Source organism: Paramormyrops kingsleyae, chromosome 24, assembly GCF_048594095.1.
Source record: "Paramormyrops kingsleyae isolate MSU_618 chromosome 24, PKINGS_0.4, whole genome shotgun sequence".
Classification (NCBI taxonomy): domain Eukaryota; kingdom Metazoa; phylum Chordata; class Actinopteri; order Osteoglossiformes; family Mormyridae; genus Paramormyrops; species Paramormyrops kingsleyae.
In genome coordinates this window covers 12,268,990-12,284,936 of record NC_132820.1, presented here as the reverse complement: position 1 = coordinate 12,284,936, position 15,947 = coordinate 12,268,990, and the positions used below count along the sequence as shown (strand labels likewise).

At 39.0% G+C, this 15,947-nt stretch overlaps 2 long non-coding RNA genes across 2 annotated transcripts in view; one reads left to right on the top strand and one right to left on the bottom strand.

The window, feature by feature from the left end:
• The first annotated feature begins 807 nt into the window (after window positions 1–807).
• The window catches only part of LOC140582215 (uncharacterized), a 25,156-nt gene continuing 10,016 nt past the window's right edge, over window positions 808–15,947 (top strand). Inside the window, exons 1-2 of the long non-coding RNA XR_011985160.1 lie at window positions 808–893; window positions 968–1,111. This is a non-coding gene — a long non-coding RNA (uncharacterized lncRNA). The remainder of the gene's footprint in view (window positions 894–967; window positions 1,112–15,947) is intronic.
• Window positions 8,069–10,630, bottom strand: LOC140582214 (uncharacterized). Its single transcript, XR_011985159.1, has 3 exons — window positions 10,236–10,630; window positions 9,730–9,811; window positions 8,069–9,622 (listed from the first exon to the last, which is right to left on the bottom strand). It is a non-coding gene; the product is annotated as an uncharacterized lncRNA (long non-coding RNA).

The window sequence follows — 15,947 nt, the reverse complement described above, 5'->3', positions numbered from 1 at the left end:
TGTGTCTATGCGTACTGTAGCTGTTTGATTTATGTTTCTAACTGAATCTAAGCAAAGTTGAATATAAAATGGCACAGATAATGTATAAAGCAGAAAATAACTTGCTTTGCCGCAGTATTCAGAGGCTGTTTAAAGTCAGACAGAGTCAATATGACCTAAGGGGAACAGATGTTTTTGAAAAAGATAAGATAAGGTCAAACATAAAGCAGAGATGTGTGTCTGTTAGAGGAGTTAACTTGTGGAATAGTTATGATAGTAATTTAAAAAGGTGTAGTTCACTTACCTTGTTTAAAAATAGGTTTAAAAATAGAGTATTAGAAACATATATAAATCAAGAATGAAAAGAGTGAGAACAATACTGAAATCCTTGGTTGTTTTGCTTTGATGTAATTACTTGTTTTGTCATTATTTTGTTTGTGTTAAAAAGGTTGGCGAAATAAGCATATGCTTCAGCCAATACCTTTTGATTAGCTTTGTCCTGTGTTTTTGCTTTGTGGTAATTTTTATTTTGTATTCATTCATATATTTGAATGTGAATGCTAATCAATAAATCAAACCCTCGTACAAAACCTTGATATTAACTATATGTCCCTCGCTATACTTATGCCTAAATCACACTAACTGCTAACCTGTTTCACTAATACAATTGGATATCAAATAACAATAATCGCCAAACTACTCGCTCAAACCAACAACACCACAAACAACCAACATGGACCGATTTTTTTTCCGGGGTTTTTTAAAATATTTTTTCTCTCACCGTGAACAATGACACGGCGGTCACGTGACTGATGTTTCGAAACATTTCGCAAACTCCGTATCGAGACCGGAAGTTTCGAACGTGTTCGGAACGGATCGATCCTGGGTGCCGAAATTGCTATCGCTACCTTCAGGTACGTCCCGAGTTTTCCTTAGTAGTTTGCTTTAATCGGCAAGTAGTGGGCTAAGCATGTGTTTGTTTGAATAGTGAATGGGGAAGCAGGCGCTGTTAGAACTACTTCCGACTTCCGAGTTGGCGTGTAATCAGCGCGGACGCTGGTAGCTATGACCATGCTGGGACTGATGTATCTCCAAGCTTCACTTCTGGCGTATGTTGCTAATACTGGGGCAGGTATGTGTTGTTAATCCTGTGGCCTGTACTACGAAGCGTGGTTACTGGCTTATCGGGGTAACTTGTTGGATTTAAGGTAGTATGGGCAAAATGTAAGTGAGCGAATATGAAGTCCATTTAAACTGTGGTACCTTAAATCTGACAAGTTACCCCGATAAGCCAGTAACCCCGCTTCGTAGTACAGGCCACTGTACATGTCTTTGCCATGTCAGGATATTATGATTGGCCTGTTTGTATTTGTATCGTGTCCATGTTGTATTAAGTTTGTTTTAGAACATTACACTGCAGTCTGGGGTAACCTGTTGCATATATTGTTTGCCCAGGCTTTTTAAAATACTTGTTATATACTACCCAATTGGGAGTTAAGTGTTGCTTTATTCAGTGTGCTGGTTTATATGCTCTCTGATAATTAGCATTCACTTAGCTAATGAATACATGTTTGTTGTTGCTGGTAGGTTTCTGTCAAACTCTAGTACAGTGGTACCTCGGTTCTCGAACTCACTAGAACTCGAATTTTTATAATATAAAAAAACTCGAATTTCTTGAAAGTCGAATAAACCAGTTTGACCTAGAACTCGATCTGAATATCAGAAGTCAAACCGTGAACGCTGACCTAATATAAATTGTACGCGCCAGGAAATGAGTCACACGGCACGTCTCTGAGCAGAAACAAAAGGTAACGCTTCAGTGTCAGCCTCGCATTTGCTGTAGTAGCTGCGCTTGTTGGTGATAATGCTGTTTTATTGAAAATACTGTATGAGGTAATACACTGTACTTTATATCATTTTGTTAGCCATCGCTCACCAAAAAGTTATGTAATAGTTGTACAAATGTTACAACCTAAAAGTTTGCTATTCACGAATACAGAGTAATAATAAAAATAAACAATGGACCGGATTCAAAGTTTTTATTGTCATGTACAGACTACAATGCAATTCTTACTTAAATGCCTTATTCACTGACTGGACGATTAACCAAATAAAGCAGCGCAACATTACAGTAACTAACAATAAATAAACCACTAACTTACATGTACTATTAGCATTTATGTCATTTATTTAAACTTTATTTTACCCGGTAAATTAACTGAAAACCAGTTCTCACTGCTTTATGTGATATTCGGGAGAAATAGCAGATTATGCTGTCACTACCGAAAATGTTACACCTACCGAAAATGTAACTTCCGTTACTACGCATGCGCACATTCATCACGCATGCGTCCACGAAACCACATTTTCTGGCACTTCTTCATTACGCATGCGTAATGTACACTTCCACAGGCTCAGTACTGCCCATGTATTCACATTTTGCGGCAGACCGTGATTGCGTGATTCAGGGCGTGGATGTCGTGCATCATCATTCATTAGTCACGTATTGTGAGATGGGTCATTGATGTTTATATTTGTAGTTCAACCGTCACTTTATTGTGGTATTTAAACCATATTGCTTTGCCGATTGAAATATTTGCATCTGTGTGCGCGTTAGACTTGTAGTCAAGACCGCCTAAACCAAGACCAAGACACTACCAAGACCAGAGGGTATCGAGACCAAGACAAGACCAAGACCAAGACAGACCGAGTCAAGACCAAGACAAAGTCGAGACGAGGACGAGACCAAGACCGAGACCGAGACTCCCTTAACTTTTGTGTGCTGTTGAGGACTGACATGACGGGTACTGACTGGTCCCAAAGTCATCTGACAAAACAGCTAACACCTCCAACAACTGTCTAAAGAATGGGAAATATGAGTGTGCTACGCAAACAGGCGGAAGCCAGAGCAAAACGAGTTTTATATATATAGTTGTAGTATATCAAGTCTATAAAGCAAATTAAAGTATAAAAGCCTATAAAGTAAGCATCGGTAATCAAATTCGTTTTGTCATTCAAAGTAGGTCTAATAGGATTTTTAAAATTTAACTTAACGCTGTTATTGAAACTATTTTATAGAGACCTGAAAACAGAAAGCAGCATCAACAGAAAAAAATTGAGGAATTTAAAACGTGGATGCTTAGCCTGTATATTCTTTAGACTATTAAACCCACTGATTCATTTATTTTTAAGCCTATTTTTGTGTGGAATGCCATTGCCAAACCTGTCCGTTGTTGCCTATATGTTGCTTAAAAATAAATATTATCTGAGTGGCAATGTTGCCGTTGCTCATATTTCTTTATGATATAATGCTTCGGTTTAAGGTGACATTTGTTAGGCATGCAGATTATTTGTCAAATTGAAGCGAGACTGGAGCGATTTGACTGGAGCGGGAGGAAATTTTGGAGGAGCGGTGTTGAGCGGAGCGGCGTAGTGCGAATTAGAGCACAGGAACGGCGGAGCCAGCAGCCTTGTGAGCGAGGAGCGGAAATTCTCACCGCTCCACTCCGCTCACATGCTCTGCTGTACATTAACTTTACATATTGCATTAAGCCTCCTTATGTCAGTCAGCTATCAGACATAGCTGTATTGACAAGAAGTCAAAGAGAAAAAACTACTCAATAAAGTCTGAAGTTACACTCTCAGTGAATTCACCAAAATATCTAAAGTTAGTGAAAACTGTTAATGTTTAAGTAGCCGATTGCCACTACATGATACAGCTAGCTAGCCTACCTGTACTTAGCATGTAGTTACACTCTTCAGAAGTTAAGTCTGCAGAGAAGCTTGCAAAAAAAATCTGTCCCTAAATAATTTATACGGCGCGTGTGAGAAGAACTCATGATAAATAACAATAATACATATACATGATCTGATCATCTGAGGTTGGAAAGGTACGTAAAAGAGTTTGAAGATGGGTAGATGGCTACTGGCTAGCTTACCTTTCAGAAGTGTTTACGCTCCAGGTGCCTGGTGAAGGTTGAGGTAGTCCCGGCTGTCTCGGTCAAGGAAACTCTGCAAAATCTGCATTTTGCCGAATGCTTTTTTTTTTTTTTTACCTGTGCTGCAAAAAAACACTGTGTTCTATGAACGCAAACTTTATGACAGAAGAATTCGCTGACATTTTTTTTCTGTACTTTAACTGACGAGGTTTACTACTCACTGTGATGCTGCATCTAAACATTTAACTATCGCTACAATTATTTTGCGCGTATAACGTGTATTTTGATTGGATGAGCGCCAATGTCTGAATCACAACAAAATGCATGTATGTTATCGATTGGTTGCATTTGAAGGGCGCTAAAGGCGAAATAATAATAATGTTGCACTATCGATTGTTACATTGCGTGTCGATCTGAGACAAGACAAGACAGTGAGACCAAGACAAGACCGAGGGATCCGAGACCAAGACAAGACCAAGACAATAGACCGTCGAGACTGTGACAAGACCAAGACAGCGTAAAAGTGGTCTCGAGACCGGTCTCGAGACCAAGACCGGTCTCAAGACATACAACTCTAGTGCGCGTTGCTTTTAGTGCCTGACTGTAATCTTACATAAGGTTTTTCCCAATGATATTGCTGAATAGATGCCTTTTCTTTCTTCTCTAAGATTGGGGTGTATATCAATCTTGTGTATCCATATTGCTTATCAAGGGGCTGTGATATATATGTACAGCATTTTCTAAAAAAAAAAAATCACACCAAAATATATAGTTAAGAACTTTTATTTGCACAACATAAAATATTTTAAAGTCGAAGGACTCCATCATTATCCGGTTAAATCTTCTCTTTCCTCTCGCTGTCGACATTTTCATCAAAAATCAACAGACGATGACATTTTCGGTAGTGACCGTCACTACCGAAAATGTTACACCTACCGAAAATGTAACTTCCGCTACCGCGCATGCGCACGCTTGCGACTTCTGGAAGGAGGCGTGCTATTTTTACGACATCGCGTCACATTTCATCGTCTGTTGATTTTTGATGAGAATGACGAGCGAGAGGAAAGAGAAGATGTAACCGGATAATGATGGAGTCCTTCGACTTTAAAATATTTTATTTCGCACAGGCCATTAATGCCCAATGTGCTTCAGAAGGAGCGACGTAAAATACAGGGTATGGCCATCAATTTTACAGTCAAAGGTGACATTACTTTAATGTTACCATTATGTACTACTCCCAGTTCGATGCGCTGTGAAGTTACTTAAACTAAGCCTGCTTTTTTTTCCCTCCTTAGTCATTTCTTTTCTTTATTGTATCAGTGTAATTATCACACACTCCTGTCAGTTATGGCAGCTGTGTCTTGTGGTGCTAAATTAAACAAATTATATTTGTTTCTGACAGACGACCGATTGTTTTATCTTGGGTCAAACCGCACAACATAAACATTGTTTATGTTGTGCAAATAAAAGTTCTTAACTATTAGTTTGGTGTGATTTTTTTTCTTTTTCTTTAAGAAAATGCTGTACATATATCACAGCCCCTTGATAAGCAATATGGGTACACAAGATTGATATACACCCAAATTTTAGAGAAGAAAGAAAAGGCATCTATTCAGCAATACCATTGGGAAAAAACTTATGTAAGATTACAGTCAGGCACTAAAAGCAACGCGCACACAGATGCAAATATTACAATCGGCAAAGCAATATGGTTTAAATATGACAATAAAGTGACGGCTGAACTACAAATATAAACATCATTGACCCATCTCAACATTACGTGACCAATGAATGATGATACAAGACGTCCACGCCCTGAGTCACGCAGTCACGGTCTGCCGCAAAATGTGAATACATGCGCAGTATTGAGCCTGTGGAAGTGTACATTACGCATGCGTAATGAAGAAGTGCCAGAAAATGTGGTTTCGTGGACGCATGCGTGATGAATGTGCGCATGCGTAGTAGCGGAAGTTACATTTTTGGTAGGTGTAACATTTTCGGTAGTGACAGTGACATACGCATCGGAACTGCCTGGGATACAAATGTCATGCGTGTAACTAAACTCTTCAGCCAATAAGGGCAAAGGTGTGTCGTCACGGAGGCGGTTCCAGTTTGTGCAGCCGGGTGAGAGGTCGCAATGCTTCTAACCGTAATGCATTGCGTCAGGATCAGAATGCGTTGCTTTAAGCCAGAGCTGTAAGCAAGTCGAACGCACCCAATGGAACTGAAACGCGGACTTAATACAGAGGACTAATGACATCGACCAGAAACAGCTGATCACATGGGGATTCCACACGAGGTTAACGAGGGGGCGTGGCACACGGAAGGAGTGGATGATCGGGGTAGGACAGGGGTAATGTTGGGATAAGATCTTTATCGTTTTGGAAGCCATTAAGAAAAAAAAATGCTTTTGTTTTATCCTGTTCATTTTGTGTTTAATTGTTAAAAAAAACAAACATATTTAGGTGTAATTTTGGGGGGCCGGAAATCAATTAATTGGTTTTCCATTATTTCTTATTGGAAAATTCAATCAGAACTTTTTAGGATTCTATCCGGAGTCCGGAACGGATTAAGTTCGAGAATCGAGGTACCACTGTATTTTAAAATATGTCAACTCCTATGCTAGCTGTAAAGTAAAAATGTATTAGGCTGCTAACTAAGCATGCTAGTTTCTTATCTTTTTTATAATTCTTACCAAAGATTAGCCTTCACTAGCTGCTCCCTAGCCATTTAGCTAGTGGTTCTTAATAGCATAATATTTAACTGAACACAAGCACTTATTTGTCTGTGATTTATAGGTCCATATGTCTATGTTGCATGGCTAGCTGCTGTTCTCTGTACTCTGTGAATGCGCTGCTGCTCATAGCTTATTTATTTCTTCTGTTTCTTGTGTATTTTGTTTTCCTCTAGCCTGGGCGCTGTAGCTTAAGTGTAATGTGACACTGTATGTGAGATTGCTCTATACGCCGCAGGCTAGAGTGGGTTTAATTTTTTATTTGTATCTTTTTTTTTATCATTATTGTCTAGTCCCGTAGCCCCCTCCTTTATCCTTAGTCAACCTGGGTCCTGGTTGCACAGGGTAGCCTAATGTGTTTGAGGGAGATTACACTGGAAAACTTGGTTCCCTAGCTTTTTTTTCTTGTGTTTAACGATTGAAAGTCTTGCAGTGCTACATAGTGTGACACTCCTTTGTCCTTACCACTTAAGGTACCTGAGTATTGTGAGGGTTGCAGGGTATTATATTAGGATAAGTGTGTTTGCACAGTCACGTTTGGTATAGAAACCCTAGCTTCCCACCAGTGTGTCTACCCGCCCTTGGTTCAATAGGCCTCTGTCCCAATGTCTTGGTGATTTGTCTCTCTTTCATCTCCCCCCCCCCCCACTTTTTGTTTGTTTACTGTCCCCAACATTAAGGTAGTGACCTGTGTAATTAGTGACCACTCAAGCTACATAAAAGAATATTTATTAATAAAGGTTGTACTTTTATATTTCTGTAAAACCTTAGTCTGTACTTCTTATTAGAGCATTGGTCCCCTTGCTCTGGCACTCTCAGTAGTTAGTGAATTGCAAGGGGTTGCATAGTCAGTGTACATTAAGGGGCGCCACACTTACAGGTCACAGTGCAAGAGGGGAGAGATTAACCCTTAAAACGACGGGGTCAGGGGCATAGGGGTAAGGTGGCAAGGAGATCATATGGTTTTACCACTAATATGCCATAAACTATAGAAACCCTCACGTTGTGATAACTGTAACCTTTATCATATCATTATTAAATGGGAACTTAACCCAAAGATTAAACAGATGTGTATCTCAAGGTACTTTGTATAGATATTGGCATGGTGAGTCATCAACAGGATCTAGCCGCCTTCACAATGGAGTGGACGATGTTGGATAGTCACTACAGATATTATGCACAGTACTGGGAAAATATGCAAGTCCCTTCCAATCTTTCTTTGAGGAACATTGTTAAACATTTCAATAATTTTCTCACGCATTTGTTGACATCTTTGCTCCTCAAAACCTCAGTCTTTCGTGGATACTGCTTTTGTACCAAATCATGATTACAATCACCTGTTGACATCACCTGTTTGAAATCACATCAATACAAAAAAATTGCACACACACACATGCAAGCAGTAAACCCACATACACACATGTATAGCTGTATGACTTTATTTATGATGCTAAATATTTCCCAAATGATTTCTCTGGAATAATCCCGAACACAGTTTCTCTTTATGGTAATACACACCTTTCAGTTAATCAGCAAGCTTAAGGATTATTGCAATGTATGACATCTAATGAATTTACTCCAAACATAACAATTTACAACTGCATGAATACAATTATTTCTACTTAAGTGTAATTAATATATTCCACTTGGCATTCTGAAAATTAAGTTAGAAAAAAAGCGATAATTAAAAAGCAACTACTTAATGTAAAATGTAAAATCAGTGAATACAGTGAGTCACTAGTGTGAACTAGGTTAGCTTTGGTCAAACATAAGCGCATTTGTAAAATCATAGACACATTAAAAATGCTCCCTGGTGCTTGGGTAACAATAGAAGCGATCAGATTAAAAAAGAAAAGGGCGGCAGAAATGCTTTTGGGGCATTTAAGGCGGCACCTACTGCTGCTGGTTCATTAATCAAAAAACAAAGCAAATTCTTGACTATGTGATTGAGTACAATTTAGGCTACTTAAGGTGGTAATAGTGGCAAAAAGGGTAGCAGAGCTAATAATAGTAGGACTGCAGTAATGATGCTCAGGTGCATTGGGGTTCTGTGTATCTCAGAGATGAATGAGTCCCCTGCATTATAGTATTAAACACTCACTCCCTGTCTCCTTGATTTTTTTTTCCAGTTCATCTGGTACCTCATATAAATCAGATGAATTATTGACTATGTTTATGGTAGCCACTCCACCTTTTACTGCCCCCAAAATGGTATTCAAGATGATCTGCTGAACATCACACTTCACCAAGCCATTTTTGAAGCCCACCAGTGTTGAAAGCAGCACTAAGGCTGGTACGCTTATTAAGACAGGGGTCACTTTTTTAATCATTTTCTTAATGGCTTTTGCCTTTGGCTCTGTCTCCCCTGGGTCCATTTTCTTTATGATACCCTGTAGTATATCTTCAATTCCTTCCTGGGTCGGAGATGTGTAGTAACCCCCACCATGCCTGTTTATGATCTCACCGATGTTTTCTATCAGAATTTTCAAGTTTGTGCTGTTCCTCCCATTTTTATTCCAGGCCTTTCTGTCAATGACATGGAATTTGCCTCCAAATTTAGAAGCGCATTCATTCAGCTCACGGCTATTTGCTACAAACTCGCCAATGGATGTATCACCAAGTTCTTCGCCGTGGATGAACAGGAGAGCTGTGTACTTCAGGGTTTCCTCACCAAAGCACATACTTATCATACTCACAAGCGCTTTCTCCTCATCAGTATACTTGCCTACTTTCATCACTAAGATGAAGGCATGCACACCAGGACTACAATTAGCAATACAGGAAATTAAGCCTATCTTTAGATCTTCAGCTTTGTTGTCAGGATCAAAGATGCTTGGTACCTCAATCATTTTCACTTTTCTCCCAATAATCTTTCCTTGTTCAAGGTTTTCTTCTAGAAGCTCTTTCACGGTCTTATCTTCATCCTTAGACTTATCTTCACCAAAAATGACAATCCTCAGCTCACTAGAATCTTCAGAAGGACGACACATGATTAGTGTGGCAATTATACAAACGTACCAGAATTATTTCAGAAAAAGCATCTCAGTGAATGTCAGATACTCATAGTGAGTGACCCACCTGCCATGTTTCTGCTCTTTGATGTATGAGGTCACAGAAAGATCCTTCTTGCTGGATGTATTTTTATGTGAAGTATCTGTATCTGCATGTGAAAATCATGGATTAATGTGTTCGTGAATGTTGTAATGAAAACAGGCAAGTAAATTATAGACCAGGTTTAAACATCATATCAGTTAACTTGATCAATCATAAAAGATCTTAGAGTTTCAGGACGTGTCCAGGTTTACAGGTCTAGTAACTCAAATGTCATGTGGGCTAGCAGTTAAATTTGATAATACAGGAATAAATGATCAACCAAACTATTCCTTTAATAACCCAATAAGTCTGCTTCCCTGGACAGTATTAAAGGGCATTTCGCTCAACAGGGAAAAGACTGAAAAATAACTATGCAGCTGCAGTAAATGCCCAAATGCCATGTTTCATAGCAGTTACTATATGCTCATCAAGGAAGCTTTAAAAGAGTGAAATCTCCAGAAAAAAATCATACATGCAAATATATAACTCACCAAGACAGCTGAATGTTTTCTTGATAATAGTGAAGGATTGTAATTCTTTAGCAAAATAACTTGGATATTATGGCTACAGTAGTAGGATGATCCTCAGTATGATGTGCTGTATAATGTCCCCTAGACACACTTCATTGTACCTTATATACTCTTCCAGTTCATCCAATAAGGCCAATAGGAAGACACCTTCCCGGCCCCCAAAAGTTAATTCACCATACAGAAGGCCCGTGTGATATTCTGGTTTCTAGAAAAACACACCCATTAGGAAGGTTTCTGGCCATGTCTCCAGATCATGACCTCAGTGGTGTTTGAGTATTTCTGCCATTTTTTTTGATGAACAGCACCATTTCTAACACTTAAATTCATAAGTACCTACAAACTGTAAAAAAAATGTAATTACAGAAATAATAGTAATACATGGAACTATAAACAAAGGTACCTTAAAATAATACATCATTATAAAGACAATCACTGCTTTAAGATAATCACTTAGCATTAATCACTGTTTTCCTTGGCTGCCTTGGCACGTCATGAAATATACTTAACATTCTCACAAATATAGGAGCATTTCTCAAAATGCTCAAAATTCTCAGTTAACCCTATAACGCCAGAAGTATAATATTTGATACAAATATTTCTAAGACCTCTACGTCAGTAATAGGATTACCCCTTTCCTCAAAAACCCGTTGTACTGTATATAATCCTATACCTGTCTTTTCCCCCCTGGTGGATGACTTATGTACTGCAGGTGGAAAACGTCTCTTTTTTTTTAAGAATCAAAGACGGCTGCACGCTGGTTGTAGCCGGCAGGATTTTCACGGGATAAGAAGTCCTATTTTTGCAACAGTTACCGTAGGCGCAATTTAGCGAAAATTGATTATATTTCAAAATTAGCCTTTATTAGTGTGAAACAACTCATAATAACTTAATATATCATGAAATATTTTATTGAAAAACGTTGGTGAAAATTGTGTATCAAATATGATACTATGGGTATGTAAATGTATTTTATTTGTCAGTGCATCAATTGTTGTTTTAGTCAATTTCATGATCAAATTTCTATTATTTATACCATAATACAAACAACAACTAATATATTACTCAATTTAAGCTTGAGTATTTCTTCTAGTACACATTTTGAGAAGAATTTGACATTTATGCTGATCGCAAATAGTCAATATATAGTTTGTAAACGTAACGATGTATTCTTTGTATGATTCTGATTTGTATATTTAGACAGCAAAAAAGTACAGTGTAGAAGATATCTTGAATATGATAATTGATGGAAACCTGGAGCAGTTAGGGGAGAAAGATGATGACAGTAGTGAAGAATGGAGTCCTAAGGGAGTGCCTAATAAAGACGGATCAGATAGTAGTAATAAAGATATGAATGATGAAAGTGTAGAACAGGGGTCGGCAACCTTTTTGACATGGAGTGCCAATTATATATTTTCTTGTTAGTCCGCGTGCCATGTTAACGACGGGGGGCGGGGCTACCATCGAGTAGTCAAACCAAAGCAGCAGGCGCGCCAAGCAACAGCCAATGACATTTCAACATCATAGACGACGTCTGAATTTTTTTTAATGTGTTTAATAATTAGGGTTGTGATCTAGAGACCTGCGCCGGACGAATTTTTCAGTCCCGCTCCTGCCCGCTCCCGCAAGATTCTGTCCCGCTCCCTCAAAAAAAATATATATTATTTTCTCCAGCTTCCGCCCGCAAAATCCCGCAAACATATAGGCTAAGTATAGTTTTATTTTTACCACTTATTCCCACTACTCTGTTATTTGTTTCACTTGCTTCCCTTTTGAGTGTATATAAAAAAGAAACGGAAAATAAACAAATATGTTTCGTTTTATTTGAATTTAATTTAATGGAATGATGAACATGGACACGAACGAGGAGCTTTTCAGAACATAGAAATACACTCAGAACAGTTAGAAATAGGCAAATAATATTGCAATGAAACAAAATAATAATAAACGTTGATTTCTCAAGTGGTCAAACAGAAAAGCATTTGGCCTAATACTGCTTCAGAGCGCTAGCCTTTATATTTAGTCGTTCTTGTTGCTTTTGTGCAGTAGATAAATAATAGAGTACTTGTTTTTAATAAATTAATTTTAAGATAATTCCATTTTGCGGGAGTCCCGCGATTAATTCTATTCTCCTGCAACCCGCACATACATGAGGACCTTACCGCCCGCACCCGCATGCATTCACCCACCAAATCTTGTCCCGCGCCGCACTCGGTGCGTTGGGTCCCGCGGGTGCCGCGGTACTCCCGCGGGAGTGCAGGTCTCTATTGTGATCATCGTCAGCGTGCCACCCGAAATTCCTCCGCGTGCCAGTTGTGGCACGCGTGCCTAGGGTTGCCGACCCCTGGTGTAGAAGAATCAGACACACCAGTACAGTCAAAACAAAGCACAACAGAGCAGTCAGCAGGGCAAATTGAAAAAGAAAGAGTACAGGTGGAGAAAAGTGCCATTTGATCCTCCAAATATTGAGTTTGATGGATATGTTGATGTCTCTGTAGAAAGGTCAGAATGGACTCCCTGCATGTATTTTAATCAGTTTATTACTGATTAAATGATTCAGGAAATTCTGCTGTGCCTCTTGATATGAGAAAGGATTGTGTTGACCATTTACCAACATGTGAAACAAGACAGAAATGCCCAGGAAGCCACTTCTCACATATCTACTGTGCAAGATCCAAAGTCAACCTTTGTCTAAACCAGGGGTGCTCAATCTTATCCGCAAAGGGCCGGTGTGTATGCGGGTTTTCGCTGCAACTCCCTAATTAGATTACTAATTAGAGGAGTGATTGCCTGAAGAGTCCTCACACCTGGGTTTGAACAGCTGACCTACAGGTTATCCCAAAAACCTGCATACACACCGGCCCTTTGCGGATAAGATTGGCCACCCCTGGTCTAAGCAAAAACAGAAATTTTTGGCCTTCCATGAAAAGTAAGCATGAGAAATCACCCCACACAAAAGATGAACCACTGCCATGCCTCTAGATGTGATCAATGTGAGAAAAGATGGCCACTGACCATTTACTAACATAGGAAACAAGACAGAGATACAAGCACTGCCCAGGAAGACAGAAAGAAAGCCCAAAAATGTTGCAAAATACTCATAAAAGTTGTCAAATGCTGTAAAACATGTTTAAGTATGCCAAGTGTTTTGTAAAGGCACACAAATGTATCTTTATGGTTGACAAAATATGATCTGTACATGTCCAGAAATACCTGTTGTATCAAATATGACAGAAAAAGAAAAATGGGATATCCAGGTCATATTTCAATTTTTTTTTTGTTTTGTTAAACAAAAAAATTCTCTGAAAATCAGGATTTTCTGGCAATTATTTAATAATGCAGGCTTTATAGGGTTAATACATAAAGCGCCACAGTATGGTTTAGCTACCAAATCCTGTAACTCACGCAAAACAATTAACTCATGTCTCAAAAGCAAATAATTCCACCAATGACTTAGTCCATGCCACCAAAATAAAAATAACTATGAGCCAAAATGCTTATAGTGTCAGTGTCTCTGTAAGTCTGCTCCCGAGCTCCCACTTCTCATTGTCACTGACTGATCATTTTCTTTTTTTTCTCTTTAAACAGGACAATACACCAATGATTATACATTAATAATATAGCATATATATATACAATAAAATTGTTCTGTTTCACTTATCCTTAGCATTCTGTGGAAATTTTTAACTATTTTACATGAAGGGACATACATGGAAAAAAAAACAATAAAAAAGGGGGAGGGAGTAGGGAACGTGCAGCGAGAAAATTCTTGTGTTGTCGCTTATGTCATACAGATTATAGTTAAACAGTTGTTTTCTTTATTTATAGAGAAATTGTTGGAGTCCTAAATCAAATCATTAATTCTGTTGGATGTCTTTCTATGGCACACGGAAGGAGCGGACGATCGGGGCAGGACACATTGTTTATTTGTTTTTTTTTAACTTTACACATTGTTTGGATACATTTATTTTCTTACTCTAAAAATGACTGTTTTGATAAATGTGCCTAGATGTGTTTAGTGCAATATATGCTTTTCTTGTTTCTTTGTTTTGTTTTGTTCATTTTGTGTTTAAATGCTAAAGAAAAACATATTTCGGTGTAATTTTTTGGTGGCCCTGCAGGAACCAATTATTTCTTATGCATATGGGAAAGTCGATCAGAACTCGAACTTTTTAGGATTCGATCCGGAGTTCTGAACGGATTAAATTCGAGTTCTTAGGTACCACTGTATATTTCATTGACAATATCTATCCATTCGGTTATTGTGGGAGGATCTGGAAATAGCCAGTGTTTTGTAATATTTTTGGCATTTCCTAAAATGAAAGTAGAGAATTGGAAAAAATCGAAAAAATGTCTTCCAGAATTTTATCTTCAACCGAAAATTTCTTTTTAAATGAACAATCCCAGAATATGTACCAATGATTAGCATTCTGATTCCTGCATAACCTCCAACATTTATAGTCTCCTCCTGTAGTGTTTTTTTTTTTTTTTGTATAGGGGTAATAAAAAATTTGCAGCCAAATTCTTTCCAGATGTATGAGTTGGTACATTTCCATTGGGATTTACAGCAATTGTACCATTCATTCTCTGAAATTTCTAAATTGCCTTGTTGCTCCCATTTATTTTTAACATATATAGTAGTGTCACACACGGGTAAGAAGGAAAACAAAGATCCAGGAATGCAGGGATGATGAGCCTTTAATGGGGCTGCGGAGAACAAGCAAAGGGGAAGAGCGGCACCGGGTCGCAAAGGAGCGCGGTATTCTCTGCCGGGGCGCCGGGGCGGAGAGTCGCAGAGACTGCTCCGATCTCGGAGGAGGGGAGCCGAAGACGAGGTACCAAAGGGACGAGCAGGATTCGTGGTCAGGGTTCGGGTGCAGGGTTCGTTAACCGGGAAGTCCGTCCGACCGGAAGCAGGCGCGTAGCCAGTAATGGGCCAGGGCGGCACTGGCCCGCCCACATTATTCCCTGGCCCACCCAGGCAAGTTTGATCAAAATACATTTTTAGTTTATTTTTATTATTCAAATGTATTAAAAAATATATATATTCATATAAACCTGATTTATTTATTCATTGCCGAATAAAATCAGGTTTATATGAATATATTTTCTTTAGGCCTAATTGGTTGTTATGGTTGCTAGGGCGACAGGAAGACTCTCTGAGCGGCGGGTTCTGGCGGCATTCAGTGTATTAACATCGCCACAATAATGGCTAAACAAGCTTCTTTAATGTTTTATCTAAAAAAACATATATATATAGGCCCGCTCACTTTTTCAATGGCCCGCCCAAAATACAATTTCTGCCTACACCACTGATCGGAAGGCACAGGACCGGGGCACACGAGGAGGGGGAGACAGGAGACGCCGGGCTCAGCAGGACAGGTAAGCTAAGGTCGGGAGCGGGTCTAAGGAGGGAAGGTAAGGATGGTACACACGGTGAACAGACAGGGCGGGGGGGAAAAGGGTAGACGAGAGACAAGAATCACGCTTGGTATGGCTTCTAAACACCAGCTCAATACTTCGCGAGGACGTGTTGTGCCAGCTCAGCTTATACGGGAGGTTAATTGGTGATTGGTGAGCTGCACCTGTCAGGTCCCGCCCCCGTGGGCGTGACAAGTAGAGTGTGATTTTTCCATTATGAAACTTTTATATACGTATATAATCTAGATATAATAC